General features: G+C 37.0%; 1 long non-coding RNA gene and 1 other non-coding gene across 12 annotated transcripts in view; both read right to left on the bottom strand.

The window, feature by feature from the left end:
• Nucleotides 1-17196, bottom strand: part of LOC131380643 (uncharacterized) — a 139108-nt gene that overhangs the window by 103706 nt on the left and 18206 nt on the right. For all 11 annotated transcript variants that reach the window (XR_009209897.1, XR_009209896.1, XR_009209898.1 and 8 more), the window contains 2 exons: nucleotides 12834-12875; nucleotides 11356-11393 (listed from right to left, as the gene is read on the bottom strand). This is a non-coding gene — a long non-coding RNA (uncharacterized LOC131380643). The remainder of the gene's footprint in view (nucleotides 1-11355; nucleotides 11394-12833; nucleotides 12876-17196) is intronic.
• Nucleotides 11831-11897, bottom strand: LOC116482831 (small nucleolar RNA SNORD109A). Its single transcript, XR_004252090.1, has one exon. It is a non-coding gene; the product is annotated as a small nucleolar RNA SNORD109A (small nucleolar RNA).

Raw genomic sequence — 17196 nt, 5'->3', positions numbered from 1 at the left:
AAAGGGATGAATTGAGTGTATGTGTATGCAATAGCCTAAATGCCAGAGAGGAAAAATGGAAATGCACTATTGTAAGGGTCATGTACTATATATAAAGGGGTATATCACTTGGAGCTAGACTGTGATAAAGATGTATACTATAAACCCTAAAACATCCACTGAATTAAAAAAAAAAATTATAAGGCTGGGCGTAGTGGCTCTCGCCTGTAATCCCAGCACTTTGGGAGGCTGAGGCGGGTGGATCACCTGAGGTCAGGAATTTGAGACCTGCCCTAGCCAACATGGTGAAACCCTGTTTCTACTAAAAATACAAAAATTAGCCAGGTACAGTGGCACATGCCTTGTAATCACAGCTACTCAGGAGGCTGAGGCAGGACAATCACTTGAACCCAGGAGGCAGAGGTTTCAGTGAGCCAAGATCGTGCCGTTGCACTCCAGCCTGGGCTACAAGAGCAAAACTCCATCTCAAAAAAAAAAAAAATTGTAGTTAACCTAACAAGGAGATAAAATGGAATCATATAAAATACTTTTTATGGGTAGAGTTCGGTCCCCACCAAAGGATATATTGAGGTCCCAACTCTCAGTACCTGTAAAAGCTGTAAAAGTGATCTTATTTGGAAGAAGAATCTTTGGCAGATGTAACCTATTCAAGATGAGATTAGGCCTAATCTATGCTGGGCCCCAGTTCAGTAATTAATGTTCTTATAAGATGAGAAGAACAGACAGACAAAGGGAGAAGAGGGCTATGTTATGATAGAGGCAGAGTTTGGAGGGGTGCATCTACAAGCAAAGGAATGCCAAGAATTGCTGGAAAATGCTAGAAGCTAGAACAGGCAGGAAAGAATTCTTCCCTACAGGTTTCAGAGAGAATGCGGCCGTGATGACACCTTGGTTTCAGATGACTAGCCTCCAAACTGAAACAATAAATTTCTGTTGTTTTAAGCCATCCACTTTATGTCATTTTCCTACAGCAACCCTAGAAAACTAATATAATGCTCAATCTCAAGGAAAGCAAAAAAAGAGGGGAAAAAATGGGATAAATGGAAACCAAATAGCAAGATGACAGACTTCAATTTAGCTGTAATAATAATCATATTTATGCAAATCATATAAAAATGACATTTAAAAGGCAGATAATTGGATTTTAAGAAACCAATTATACTTACAAGAAATGCACTTTAAATATAAAGACAATAGGTTAAAAGTAAAAGAATGGAAACAGATACACCCTGCAAACATGAATCAAAGAAAGCAGGAATGACTATATTAATACCAGCAAAGCATGCTTCAGAGCAAAGAACATTAGCAAGGGTAAAGAAGTTTACTTCAGGCCAGGCGTGGTGGCTCACGCCTGTAATCCCAGCACTTTGGGAGGCCAAGGTGAGTGGATCAAGAGTTCAGGAGTTCAAGACCAGCTTGGCCAAGATGGTGAAACCCCATCTCTACTAAAAACACAAAAAAATTAGCCGGGCATGGTGGTGGGTGCCTGTAACCCCAGCTACTCGGGAGGCTGAGGCAAAGAAATGTTTGAACCCAGGAGGCAGAGGTTGCATTGAGCCGAGATTGCGCCACTGCACTCCAGCCTGGGCAACAGAGCAAGACTGCATCTCAAAAAAAAAAAAAAAAAAAAAAAGTTAACTTCATAATTATAAAGAGGTTAATTTAAGAATAGGACATAACAACCTTGTTTATGCACCTGATAACAGACCCTCAAAATACCTGAAGCAAAACCTGAGGGAACAGATTTTATTGATAGACCTCTTGTAGTCATTGGTGGAATAAATGTACAGAAAATAGGAAAAGAGGGAATCCTCCCTAACTCATTTTATGAGGGCAGCATCATCCTGATACCAAAGCCTGGCAGAGACACAACAAAAAAAGAGAATTTTAGACCAATATCCCTGATGAACATCGATGCAAAAATCCTCAATAAAATACTGGCAAACCGAATCCAGCAGCACATCAAAAAGCTTATCCACCATGATCAAGTGGGCTTCATCCCTGAGATGCAAGGCTGATTCAGCATACACAAATCAATAAACATAATCCAGCATATAAACAGAACCAAAGACAAAAACCACATGATTATCTCAATAGATGCAGAAAAGGCCTTCGACAAAATTCAACAGCCCTTCATGCTAAAAACTCTCAATAAATTAGGTATTGATGGGACGTATCTCAAAATAAGAGCTATTTATGACAAACCCACAGCCAATATAATACTGAATGGGCAAAAACTGGAAGCATTCCCTTTGAAAACTGGCACAAGACAGGGACGCCCTCTCTCACCACTCCTATTCAACATAGTGTTGGAAGTTCTGGCCAGGGCAATCAGGCAGGAGAAAGAAATAAAGGGTATTCAATTAGGAAAAGAGGAAGTCAAATTGTCCCTGTTTGCAGATGACATGATTGTATACCTAGAAAACCCCATCATCTCAGCCCAAAATCTCCTTAAGCTGATAAGCAACTTCAGCAAAGTCTCAGGATACAAAATCAATGTGCAAAAATCACAAGCATTCCTATACACCAATCACAGACAAACAGAGAGCCAAATCATGAGTGAACTCCCATTCACAATTGCTTCAAAGAGAATAAAATACCTAGGAATCCAACTTACAAGGGATGTGAAGGACCTCTTCAAGGAGAACTACAAACCACTGCTCAACGAAATAAAAGAGGACACAAACAAATGGAAGAACATTCCATGCTCATGGATAGGAAGAATCAATATCATGAAAATGGCCATACTGCCCAAGGTAATTTATAGATTCAGTGCCATCCCCATTAAGCTACCAATGACTTTCTTCACAGAATTGGAAAAAACTACTTTAAAGTTCATATGGAACCAAAAAAGAGCCCGCATTGCCAAGACAATCCTAAGCCAAAAGGACAAAGCTGGAGGCATCATGCTAGCTGACTTCAAACTATACTACAAGGCTACAGTAACCAAAACAGCATGGTACTGGTACCAAAACAGAGACATGGATCAATGGAACAGAACAGAGCCCTCAGAAATAATACCACACATCTACAACCATCTGATCTTTGACGTCCCTGACAAAAACAAGAAATGGGGAAAGGATTCCCTATTTAATAAATGGTGCTGGGAAAACTGGCTAGCCACACGTAGAAAGCTGAAACTGGATCCCTTCCTTACACCTTATACAAAAATTAATTCAAGATAGATTAAAGACTTAAATGTTAGACCTAAAACCATAAAAACCCTAGAAGAAAACCTAGGCAATACCATTCAGGACATAGGCATGGGTAAGGACCTCATGTCTAAAACACCAAAAGCAATGGCAACAAAAGCCAAAATTGACAAATGGGGTCTAATTAAACTAAAGAGCTTCTGCATAGCAAAAGAAACTACCATCAGAGTGAACAGGCAACCTACAGAATGGGAGAAAATTTTTGCAATCTACTCAGCTGACAAAAGGCTAATATCCAGAATCTACAGAGAACTCAAACAAATATACAAGAAAAAAACAACCCCATCAAAAAGTGGGCAAAGGATATGAACAGACACTTCTCAAAATAAGACATTTATGCAGCCAAAGACACATGAAAAAATGCTCATCATCACTGGCCATCAGAAAAATGCAAATCAAAACCACAATGAGATACCATCTCACACCAGTTAGAATGGCGATCATTAAAAAGTCAGGAAACAACAGGTGCTGGAGAGGATGTGGAGAAATAGGAACACTTTTACACTGTTGGTGGGACTGTAAACTAGTTCAACCATTGTGGAAGACAGTGTGGCGATTCCTCAAGGGTCTAGAACTAGAAATAACATTTGACCCAGCCATTTCATTACTGAGTATATACCCAAAGGATTATAAATCATGCTGCTATAAAGACACATGCACACGTATGTTCATTGTGGCACTATTCACAATAGCAAAGACTTGGAACCAACCCAAATGTCCATCAATGATAGACTGGATTAAGAAAATGTGGCACATATACACCACGGAATACTATGCAGCCATAAAAAAGGATGAGTTCACATCCTTTGTGGGGACATGGATGAAGCTGGAAACCATCATTCTCAGCAAACTTTCGCAAGGACAAAAAACCAAACACCGCATGTTCTCACTCATAGGTGAGAATTGAACAATGAGAACACTCGGACACAAGAAGGGGAACATCACACACTGGGGCCTGTTGTGGGGTGGGGGGAGGGGGAGGGATAGCATTAGGAGATATACCTAATTTAAATGACGAGTTAATGGAGGCAGCACACCAACATGGCACATGTATACATATATAACAAACCTGCATGTTGTGCACATGTACCCTAAAACTTAAAGTATAATAAAAAAATAAAATAAGTAAATAGAAAATCAGCTAGACTATAGAAGACTTGAGCAACATTATTAACCACCTTAAGTAACATTTATAGAAGAGCCCATGTAACAACATCAGAATGCACATTATTTCTGAGTACATGTGAAACATTTACCAAGACCACATTCTGGGCCATAAAACAAACCCAAGTATCAATATATTTAAAACTGACTACAGAGTTATGAATCAGCAAAATGGTGGCAGTTCCAACCCTTAACTCTGCCAGGGAAGCATCAGGAAAGAACAAAAAACTGGCTAAAGTAATCTTGTGGGAGCTCTGGAAAACAGTGAAAGGCCTACAGCAACCAAGCAAATGCCCATTGAAGAAAAACCCGCGTTCAAAATGGTAGAAAATTGTATGGCATTTTCACTTGCACTTGCCCTGCCACTCCTGTGGCAACATGAGATCTTGGTTTGTAGAAGGTGGGAAACCGGTTCCCAATTTTCTCCCTTCAACCAGAGTAGCAGAACAGACCTTATTTGAAATGTTCAAACCTGTCATAGGACTGCATGAAGGAATGATCTCTGTCACCTAACCTGGATCTCAGATGGGGAAAGGTAGCAGCTATGGGTGGTGAAAGCTGCAGTGGTACCACAGACCCACAGATGCCTGGGGCAAGCGACTATGGGTGGAGACATACAATGGACCACCTAAGACCTCAAGGAAAAACTGGGTTGAGACTATTCAGGAAATTAAAGCATTCAAAAGTAGCTGTTTATGCTGGACGCTGTGGCTCAAGCCCGTAATCCTCCTGATGTCAGGAGATCAAGACCAGCCTGGCCAACACGGCGAAACCCTGTCTCTACTAAAAATACAAAAATTAGCCAGACATGGTGGCACACACCTGTATAGGAGAATCGCTTGAACCTGGGAGGTGGAGGATGCAGTGAGCCGAGATGACTGCACTCCAGCCTGGGTGACAGAGAGAGACTCCATCTCAAAAAAAAAAAAAAAAAAAAAAAGAAGAAGAGGAAGTAGCTGTTTATATAGGGAAATTGAGAACATTTCACACAGGCATAGGAAACATGTATAACTCAGAAAAGACCTGAGAAGACCTTAAACTTTTGACTCAGCTGCTCCCTAAACTTAGATATACCCAGTTAATCAGTGAAAGAATACTGTGGCATAAAGACTCTGCAGAAACTGGGAAAGTTAGCTCTATTTTCAAATGCTCAGTTTTCAACCAAAAATTAGAAAGTATACAAAGAAACAGGAAAACACGGCCCATGGAAAAGAAGAGCATAAACTGGCAGAAAATATCTCTACAGAACAATAGAAATTGAACTTGGATAAAGACTTTAAAAATGTCTTAAATATTGGCCGGGCGCGGTGGCTCACGCTTGTAATCCCAGCACTTTGGGAGGCTGAGGCAGGCGGATCACGAGGTCAGGAGATCAAGACCACGGTGAAACCCCGCCTCTACTAAAAATACAAAAAAATTAGCCGGGCGTGGTGGCGGGCGCCTGTAGTCCCAGCTACTCGGAGAGGCTGAGGCAGGAGAATGGTGTGAACCCGGGAGGCGGAGCTTGCAGTGAGCCGAGATCACGCCACTGCACTCCAGCCTGGGTGACAGAGCGAGACTCCGTCTCAAAAAAAAAAAAAAAAAAAGTCTTAAATATGTTCAAAGAGCTAAAGGAAAACAAAACAACTAATGGAAATCAGACAAATTATGTGTGATAAAATGAGAATATCAACAAAGAGAAATTATAAAAAGGAACCTAATAAAAATACTTAACTTGAAAAACACTAAAATGCTATTAAAAATTTTACAAGGGGGGATCCAACAGTAGATTTGAGCTGGAAGAAGAATCAGCAAACTTAAATACAGGACACTTGAAGCTGTTGAGTCTGAGGAGCAGAAATAAAAGACTGGAAAAAAGTGAACAGAGTCTAGGGGACTGGTGCCGCACCATCAAAAGAACCAATATAGACAAAATGGAAGTCCCCAAAAAAGAGAGATTGTTTGAAGAAATAATGGCTGAAAACTACTCAAACGTCTTGAAATACATGGATACAGCAATCTAAGAAGACCAAGAAACTCTAGGATAAATCCAAAGAGACCCACAATAAGACACATTATATTTAAACTATCAAAAACCAAAGTCACAGAATCTTGAAAACGGCAAGAGAGAAGCCGTTCATGTACATGAGATCTTTAATAAGATTATAAGCTGAATTTTGTTAATAGAAACCTTGGAAGGCAGAAGAAAGTGGGATAATATATTTAAAAGAGCTGAAAGGAAAATGAACAAAAATCAATCAACAGAGAATTGTATATCCAGAAAACTTTACTTCAAACAGGAGCTAGAAATTAAGACATCCCTAAATAAAAACTCAGAGTTCATTACCACTAGACCTGCCCTACAAGAAATGCTAAAGGGAATTCATTAGGTTGGAATTAAAGGACACAAGACAGTAACTCAAACCCATATAAAGATGTAAAGAACACTGATAAAGGTAAGCACATGGACAAATATAAAAACCAGTATTATTTTAATTTTGGTGTGTTGACTTTTTATTTTCTACAGGATTTAAAAAACAAATACATAAAAATGTATAAATCCATGTTAATATGTAAACTGTACGAAGATGTAATTTGTGGCATCAATAATGTAAATTAGATGGGGCGGAGCTGCATAGGAGTAGAGTTTTTGTATGCAGTTGAACTTAAATTGGCATCAGTTCAAATTACATTGTATAAGGATAAGAGATGAGAAAGAATCAAATCATATGTAAATCCAAAAGCAGTGAACAATAAGTGAGAAATACATTGGCATTTAAGTCTGAGGGCAAAAAGTTCTAGAAATCCTACAAAAGATAACAGAACAATTTCCAGTTTCTCTTACAGCTCAGATCAATGGTTTAGTGTCATATGTAGCAATTAGAAATCACATGAAAGAAAGAAAAATCCTAAGGATATCAGATTTGTCTGGTAGTTTTATTTTACATAAATTTATATAATTTTCACATTGATTCTCTTTGAAATACTGAGTTCTACTATACTTTCCTCTGCTTATAACTTTTATCTATTGAATTTACACTTAATTATACTTCCAGGCTGTTCTACATTCCTAGTGCTTTCATTTTTTTTTTCTTTTTCTCAAAGATCATTCTCAACTTTGATTATTGGAGCAAAAAGGGATCAACACTAAAACAACACCTACTATAAACCTGCTTTCAACTTTGTCTCTCTTTACTCTCCTAAGCAATTTTTATCCGTATTTGAAAAATAATTACTGCCAAATGCCCATCTATTGATTGCATTACTACATACAATCCTATATTTTGGCTCTATTAAGGCTTCCCTGCCATGTGTGTTTTTCCATTTTTCTCTTAGATGTGTTTATCCAAACCAAGGGCATCATTAACGTAAGCTTACACTTCAATCTCTATCTCATCATGCCCACTTTGCTGCAGTTTCTTAATCTGATTGTAATTTTCAGGAAGCAAGTAAATAAATAATGGATTTACCACACATATAGGCTAGCCAAGAAAAATGACATTGGATTTGTCTTCACACAAACTGTATACTTTGAAAGTACTGACATAAGATAATCATGAAATATTGTGTATACAGGGATTTGAGCCTGCTATGTCTTCTGGGAATGCTTGATCTATGGGCTCATTCCAGAACTGGGGGAGCCATGTTTTCAGCATGATTCTAACCATGGATAGAGTGCATTGGCAACTTGATGTTCTTGCTTCCCTGTCAAGTTCACACACACCTCGGCTCTCATCTAAATAAACCATACAACGTTTATAGGGTGGTCGGTTCAAAACAAAAGCATGTATTTCAGTACCTATTGGACCTTTCAATGAGATAATAATGTCCATGTTTTATAGCCCTTTCAGCACACTTCTATAAAGCTATATAAACATTATACAAGATAAAATTCTTTGTGTTCTGTATAATTGATTGACTACTTCAACCTGACACCTTCACTTATGCTTTTACATATCTCTCATTTGTTCTTTCTCAAGAATACATTGCCAGCACTAAGGACAAAGATATGGCTTTAAAAAATACTAAATATGAATCTATTCAAATTATCTGGAAGGAGACACACATAATACCAAAATTTTAAAAATTCCTGTTACAATGTTAAAATTGAGAAGAGTATTTTAGAGAATTGTCCTGATAAATTTCTCTAACTTTATAGTGTGGATGGTATCCTGGTTAATTTCTTCATGTTAACAGGACTTTATCAATCTAATCAATTTTGTCCTTTCACTGTCATCTTTGCATTGTCTATCACAAGTTATTAATTTATTATGTATTAATTTATAAATATATACATAATTTTTTTTTTTGAGACGGAGTCTCGCACTGTCTCCCAGGCTGGAGTGCAGTGGCGCTATCTCGGGTTCATGCCATTCTCCTGCCTCAGCCTACCGAGTAGCTGGGACTACAGGCGCCCGCCACCATGCCTGGCTAATTTTTTGTATTTTTAGTAGAGATGGGGTTTCACCGTGTTAGCCAGGATGGTCTCGATCTCCTGACCTCGTGATCTACCCACCTCGGCCTCCCAAAGTGTTGGGATTACAGGCCTGAACCACCGCGCCTGGCCTCATAATTATTATAAATAAAACTGAAACCTGTATAGTTTACCCAGGCAATGGCTCTTTCAAAACTTCTGAATTTGTCTTCAAATTTCCTTTGCATATTTAAGTGATTGGAAATAAAAGACTATCCTGGTATGACTGTCAGTGATAAATGCTATAGTTATGGCATATGTTTTGTAAAAGGACTGCCAATTTTCACTGTATTAACTATAATCTATTTTAACCTATTTTAATAATGTTAAACATTTATCACTTAAGAATCTATATTAAATAATAAAATATATTTTATGTTTAAATAAAATATATTTTATGTTGTATAAATATATAAATATATATCTGTTGTATTAATATAGATGTTTTATAAATTATATGTATGTTGTGTGTATATATACAATGTAGACAACTTTACCTTGACATTCTAATACATTACTAAAATAATGGTAACCTGTATATTTCATGATTTGACTATAACTCATTAAAGAAATCACATGGACCTAATTTTCAAGCATTACTCATTCTAGGAATGCTCTACAGAAACAGAGGCATGAGTGCATAAAAACTGGCATATTCTGAATATAAATGTATGGTATCTTGCAGTAGCAAAATGTTGATAACCATTATTCTGAAAACAAGAAATGGCTAAGGAAAATGTGGTGTCCTTCACATTCACTGAGGACACTGGCACATCTATAGTTTTTGACATAGAGACCTCAAGACCTATAGGACCTCAGGAGATTGTACAACATATATTACTACCAAAATGTCAAATCTAAAGCTCATTTACAATAAAATTAATTGGTTATGATCAATACATCTTATATAGAAAGATAAATGGATTGATAGATACTTGTATTACATAGAAAGTTTTTCCCTAATATAGGGCAGATGATTAAACATATTTCCTCTGGAAAGCATGGGGAAAAGGTTAAAAATGCGTCTGTCATAAATAATTTTATATTCTTCTATATAGTTAAGCTTTCTTAAAAGGAAGTGGTTACTCTTGGCAGTAATTTATGGCTGGAGCTCTTTGATCTTAAACTAAAAAAGGGAAAATCAGGGAAGCAGGATTAAAAGTTGAAACACATTTTAGCTTTAATATGTCGAGAACTCAAAAGGTGAAAAGCACTTAAATTTATCAGTTGTCTATTGACTAAGTAATCTCCAAGGAAATCCTTAAGCAAGGAGTTCACTGTTCTGACTTTTGGCTTTATACTTTACCCAACTTCATCAATATTTCCCCAAATTCTAAACTGTACAATGCATGTGGGCCTCTATTAAGATTTATGAGAAACTTCTTTGCATGTGGTGTAGAAATAATCACACTAAATCTTAACAACTATATTTGCTTGTATATTCAATTATGTAGCACAGAGAATAGAAAAGCATGAAGGTATCACATTAATTCCCTCTCTGCAAAACAAGAGACATGTGCCAGTTTAAGTGATCTGTCAAAGAAAGTATAAAGAATTGGGTACCAAAATACATGAATATGTGGGGACAATACTGCAATCTTTAAGTCTTGAGATTGTTCAGCATGCTTTTATAACAGAGAAAAAAGTATAAGAGAATTTAAGAATATGCATAGAAAAAATATAAATGTGTTAAAATAAAAATACTTGAGTAACTACTCATGACATGATTTGCTAAAAAGCCCCGTGCTAAAGAGAGAACCCACTTGATCTATTATGAGGGCATCAATCAATAAGCACCATGTAATACACAATCTACTTGAGACTTTTTTTATGTATTAACCAATATTTTGACTAGTTTGATAAGTTTTTTTACTTTCTATCGAAGAATAATATACATGTAGAAAAGTGCATACACTAAAACTGTAAAGCTCAATGTATTTGCATGATGCAAACACAGTGAGTACTCAACACACAGATCAAGAAATAAAAATTACGTGCATTCTAGAAACCAGCCAGGTGTCTTATATCTATGATTATCTCAGACATGCCATCAAGAGAAGAAAATTTCCTATATAACTTACCTTGTTGCAACAATGAGAAAAGACTAATTCAAGTCAATATTTAATAATTACATTAGAAGCAGAAATATAATGTAGTATGACCACAAAGATATTATGAACCATGGAGTCTCTATTCTGAAACCCCAATAATTAAACAGATGAGGAAAATCTGTTAATATTTTGGCACACCTGGATTTCACTACAATACATTTTGATCCAATATGAAATTGCCAAAAATTCTCTTAAATTCTACATTTTTCCATAAAAGCAGAAGAGAGTTAAAATTAAAAGAGAAATGATAAGGATTCAACAGTGTAGGTGACATGGTGAGGGTCTCAATGAGGAAAAGGACATATCATGAAAATGTCCTCCAATAAGCTTCTGAAAAGATGTACAAAACGACCTAAAGACCTAGCAAACAGCACATGACATATGAATTTCAAAAGATAATGGTTTAGCTACTCACCCCTATTCTCTGAAGTGGAGGATCAGATGCCAGGCCTTCTATCTCAGCAAAACATGAAAGAAAAAAAGAGCAAACATAATCTTAGAAAATACTCCACAGTAAAAATAACAAAGCACTAAACTTGGTTCCATTGTCATTATTTAATAGAGACATGCCATATTTCCTTCTTTCAGCACAACACTAATGAGATTTTCAGACATATCACAGTTGCTTGACCCTTAATTCAATCTTCTAAAGTTTTTCATTTGTTACTTAAGAAATATTTCCTATATATAAATATCCATCTACAATTAAAGCAAGTCTTGGGTCACTAAGCATACTAAAGTGCATACTGACTCATAAGACAGGATGCTACTGCCCTCTTCGGAGAGATAGAAAAGGCATGCTTACAGGGGTACTATGTTGTCACTGAGGGATTCCCAAATAGAGCCAGGCTCTGAGAGTCTTATTTGTCCTATTGGAGGGCTGCACATCTGGACCTCAGATTGACATCTGGAATGAGTCCCTCAGCATCCTCAGACAATTATTCTCATCATCGATCCAAACAAGCACCCTCCCAACAAATAAGCATTTCCACAGCCAGGCTTATTTTGTGCATGGTTATCTAATGCATCATCAGTGAGAACAGTAAATGTACAGTAGACATTTGTTTAGTATCTAAATAATGGAACTCTCATATACATAGCATGAAAAAACAGATGACTGAATTGTTCTAATAAAATTAGATTAAAATCTGGCCGGGTGCGGTGGCTCAAGCCTGTAATCCCAGCACTTTGAGAGGCCAAGGCGGGTGGATCACGAGGTCAGGAGTTCAAGACCAGCCTGTCCAAGATGGTGAAACCCCGTCACTACTGAAAATACAAAAATTAGCCGGGAGTGGTGGCACACACCTGTAATCCCAGCTACTCGGGCGGCTGAGGCAGGAGAATTGCTTGAACCCAGGATAGGGAGGTCGCAGTGAGCCAAAATCATGCCACTGCACTCCAGCCTGGGCAACAGAGTAAGACTATGTCTCAAAAATATATATATATTGGGGAACTTTATAAAAACTCTTTAATCAATTAAAAGTTTAAGGAGTAAGTGGGGTAACAGAATAATATATGGTATGATTACGGTACTAATATGTATAGAAACATCTATGTTATGAATGTGCCAGATAAAGATTTAAAAAAACAATATTTAGAACACGTGAATTTCACTACAAGATTATTTTCACCCAACATGAACAGTGAAAAAAGGAAATATGTCAATGATTCTCCACAGTTGTTTAGGTCATTTCAAAAAGAGATTTAAACAAAGAGAAGAAACAATAATAAGGAATCCTTGAACAAGGTAGGGACACCCATGGGGAAATAGATCTACCAAAAGAATAATCTCCTTTAAGCCTCTGAAATAATGAACTCGCAGTCCTTGACGTTCTGACATCACTGCCCACAGAACACACAAAGAATTTCAAAAGTACCAAAGTGGCTGCTCACCTGTTTTCCCTGAATTTCCTTGAAGTTGTTTCAGCTTTTAACCTGCAGCAAAATATCACATAGAAAATAAATCAGATCAGAGAATGCTCCAAATTAATAAAAAATAAAGCACAAGATTGGTTCCATTATCATTTCTTACCATACAGGCATCTCAGCCCTCTAGTCCTTGCTATAAACATCAGCATTGCTTGGTCTCATCACCTTTGTCATTTCATTTATAAATTTGTTTCCTCCTTGAATTCTTTACTCTGAAAATAGCCAATTTCCTCTCTACCAAGCTATCCAAGTGACACAGTAGTTGTATCTTGAATGGGAAATGCTAAAGTTGTGGTCTACCAATAAATATTTTATGAAAATACACTGTGATGTGAAAAATGAAAGACACATGATAGTGGTATTGTGAGATAATTGAGGAGTTCACCAGTTGGGCCTGCTCTGAATGTGTTATTTATCCTGTTGCAATAGAACAGATGGCCATTCATTCAGCCACACCTCAGCATCTCAGATACTTGTGCTTATCCTTGATCCAGACAAGTCTACTACCAATAAGTAAACATTCCTCACACTGCACTGATGCTCCTAACAGTGTATCTCCTGCATTCAGCTTATAGCAGAAAACAGCACAGGCAGATGTCTGACTTGACTTTAGTGAAACTGGCTTTCACGACAGCTCCAGAAGCTTCTCAGAACCCTTTGGTCTAAGCAAAATGTGAAGTGATATTGCAGTGGGATGGCTGTCAGTGCTGATATATCTGCTGAATATGATAGAAATAAAAAGTCAGGAGTTAACTATGAACTTGGATTATATCATTTAAAAGATTATTAAAGTATGTTAGGATCTATTTGACAGCAGCATACAACATGATATTCCTTCCATCTGACAGGTGTATATTCCCTATCCAGGGTAGAAGACTAGCATACAAATGTCACTAATATTGTGACAAAGTAGAAATAAGACAACTAAACACAGGAGGAGGAAAAAAAAAAGAGAAAAACCAAAAGCACGTTGCATGAGCAATAGGGGAGTGTTGAAGAACGTCCCCCAAACTGATAAATCAGAAGTAAAAGATTAACTAGGAAAACACAGAACTAACAGAATTAAGAGAGGTACAAAAGTAAACACTCCAACAAAAACAAAAACTCTCCTAAGTATGAATAAATAAATAGGCAAGCAAAGACTACACTGTGACAAAAGAGCATAGCAAATATAAAGAAAATACAAATGGGATCTAATTAAACTAGAGCTTCTGCACAGCAAAAGAAACTACCATCAGAGTGGACAGGCAACCTACAAAATGGGAGAAAATTTTCACAACCACCTCATCTGACAAAGGGCTAATATCCAGAATCTACAATGAACTCAAACAAACTTACAAGAAAAAAACAAACAACCCCATCAAAAAGTGGGAGAAGGACATGAACAGACACTTCTCAAAAGAAGACATCTATGCAGCCAAAAAACACACGAAAAAATGCTCATTATCACTGGTCATCAGAGAAATGCAAATCAAAACCACAATGAGATACCATCTCACACCAGTTAGAATGGCGATCATTACAAAGTCAGGAAACAACAGGTGCTGGAGAGGATGTGGAGAAATAGGAACACTTTTACACTGTTGGTGGGACTGTAAACTCGTTCAACCATTGTGGAAGTCAGTGTGGTGATTCCTCAGGGATCTAGAACTAGAAATACCATTTGACCCAGCCATCCCATTACTGGGTATATACCCAAAGGACTATAAATCATGCTGCTATAAAGACACATGCACATGTATGTTTACTGCAGCACTATTCACAATAGCAAAGACTTGGAACCAACCCAAATGTCCAACAACGATAGACTGGATTAAGAAAATGTGGCACATATACACCATGGAATACTATGCAGCCATAAAAAATGATGAGTTCATGTCCTTTGTAGGGACATGGATGAAACTGGAAACCATCATTCTCAGTAAACTATCGCAAGGACAGAAAACCAAACACCGCATATTCTCACTCATAGGTGGGAATTGAACAATGAGAACACATGGACACAGGAAGGGGAACATCACACTCCGGGGACTGTTGTGGGGTGGGGGGAGGGGGGAGGGACAGCATTAGGAGATATACCTAATGCTAAAGGACAAGTTAATGGGTGCAGTGCACCAACATGGCACATGCATACATATGTAACAAACCCGCACATTGTGCACACGTACCCTAAAACTTAAAGTATAATAATAATAATAATAAAAAGAAAATACAAACACAATAAATATCAGTCACAGCTACACACACACACACACACACACGTGAGTGGACTCCACACACCTACTAGAAGAAAAATATTTTCAGCAGGCTCACAAAATAAAACATAATATGTTTTCTATGAGAGATGCGTCTAAAACAAATGGATTCTAAAAGACTGAAAATAAAGGGATGGGCGAAAGTATATCAGGAACATGAAAACAAAAAGAGATAGGAGTAGTCTTTTTTTTTTCATGCCAATTGCATGCAAGAGTAGTAATTCTTATATCACACAATGTATTCAAGTCCCACAGTGTTAACCAAGGCAAAGAAGGACACGTTTTTTATGCTAAAAGATATAATACACATGAAGATTTGACCCTTATGGAGACTTATATACCAAACAACATAATAACCACCTTTATGAATAAAAAACTACATGAGATGTATGAGATGTAAGGAGACAAGACATAGATGATCCCATAATAGAAAACTATAATACACCATTATCAGAAAAAGGCAGATCAAGCAGACAAAAATAGCAACATAAAAATAAGGTAGATTTTACGGCTATATATTAAACTTGACAGATAATAGAAGATATATATTGTTCTTCAGTGCCCATGGCATAGTCACAAAAAACTGATTATATATTAGGTTGGAAAGAAAAATTAGTAACTCAAGAAATATTAAAAACTGCACTGTCTGATCACAATGTAAAAAAATAGACTTTACTAACAATAACATAAAGGCTCTTTCACCAAGAAATTTTAAAAATATGCTATTAACTCCCGAGTAAAAGGAAAAACATAAACAGAAAATACATATGTTTAAATATGTAAATACATATTTTGTATGTAAATATGTTTTTGTATGCAAATATATATTTACATATTATTTTAAAATATACAACATATGAGAATCCGTAATATGCATTTAAAGGCAGTTCTAGAGGAAAATTCATTGCACTAAATGTTCTTGTTATTTTTAAAAATGAAAAAGTAGATGAATGAAAGAATTCAATTTTCATCTTAAAACACTAAAAAAAAGCAAAAATAAAGTACAAGAAAGAAAGGAATAAGGATCAAAGCAGAAATTAATGAAGATAATATTTTAAAAACCATAGATGTAATTAATAATTGAGAAGCCTGTGGTTTTTTAAAAATATTAACTACATAGGCACTCTACTAGCTAACTTTATCAAAAAAGGGAGAAAACACATATATACAAAATAATGCTTTATGAGCACTTGAACATAATGTGCATTCTGCTATTGTTGGGTGTTGTGTTCTACATATGCCAGTGGAGTCAAGTTGGTTAATAGTGTTCTTACATCCACCGTTACTGATTATCTTATCCATGTTCAATCTCGTACTAAGAAAGGAGTATTGAAATTTCAAACTGTAATTGGGAATGGTCAAATTTTTCATTTCAAAAGCCTGTGTTGGAAACGTAACCCTCAATGCAACAGTGTTTAATAAAGCAACATTTAAAAGGTGATTAGGCGGCCAGGTGCGGTGGCTCATGCCTGTGATCCCAGCGCTTTGGGAGGCCGAGGCAAGCAGATCGCGAGGTCAGGAGATCGAGACCATCCTGGCTAACACGGTGAAAACCCGTCTCTACGAAAAATACAAAAAATTAGCCGGGTGCTGTGGCGGGCGCCTATAGTACCAGCTACTTGAGAGACTGAGGCAGGAGAATGGCCTGAACCTGGGAGATGGAGCTTGCAGTGAGCCGAGATAGTGCCACTGCACTCTGGCCTGGGCGAAAGAGCGAGACTCCGTCTCAAAATAAAATTTAAAAAAAAAAAAAAAGGTGATTAGGCTGTGAGAGCTCTGCCCTCATCAATGGATTAATGCTGTTATTTCAGGGGTGGGTTCCTATAAAAGAAGATATTTGTCCCATCCATACCCTCTCTTTGTCCTTCTACCATATGATGACACAGCGAGAAGGCCCTCATCATATGCCAGCCCCTTGATCTTTCCAGACTCCAGAAATGTGAGCCAATAAATTTCCACTCATTACAAATACCCAGTCTGCAGTATTCTGTTACATCAGAGCAAAATGGACTGACACAGAAAACTGGTAACATAAATGCAATATCTTTTGTATCTAGATATCCAGTTGTCCT

Source organism: Hylobates moloch, unplaced genomic scaffold (assembly GCF_009828535.3).
Source record: "Hylobates moloch isolate HMO894 unplaced genomic scaffold, HMol_V3 SCAFFOLD_14, whole genome shotgun sequence".
Taxonomy (NCBI): domain Eukaryota; kingdom Metazoa; phylum Chordata; class Mammalia; order Primates; family Hylobatidae; genus Hylobates; species Hylobates moloch.
The sequence above is the reverse complement of the archived record's forward strand: the minus strand, read 5'-3'. Positions and strand labels throughout refer to the sequence as shown.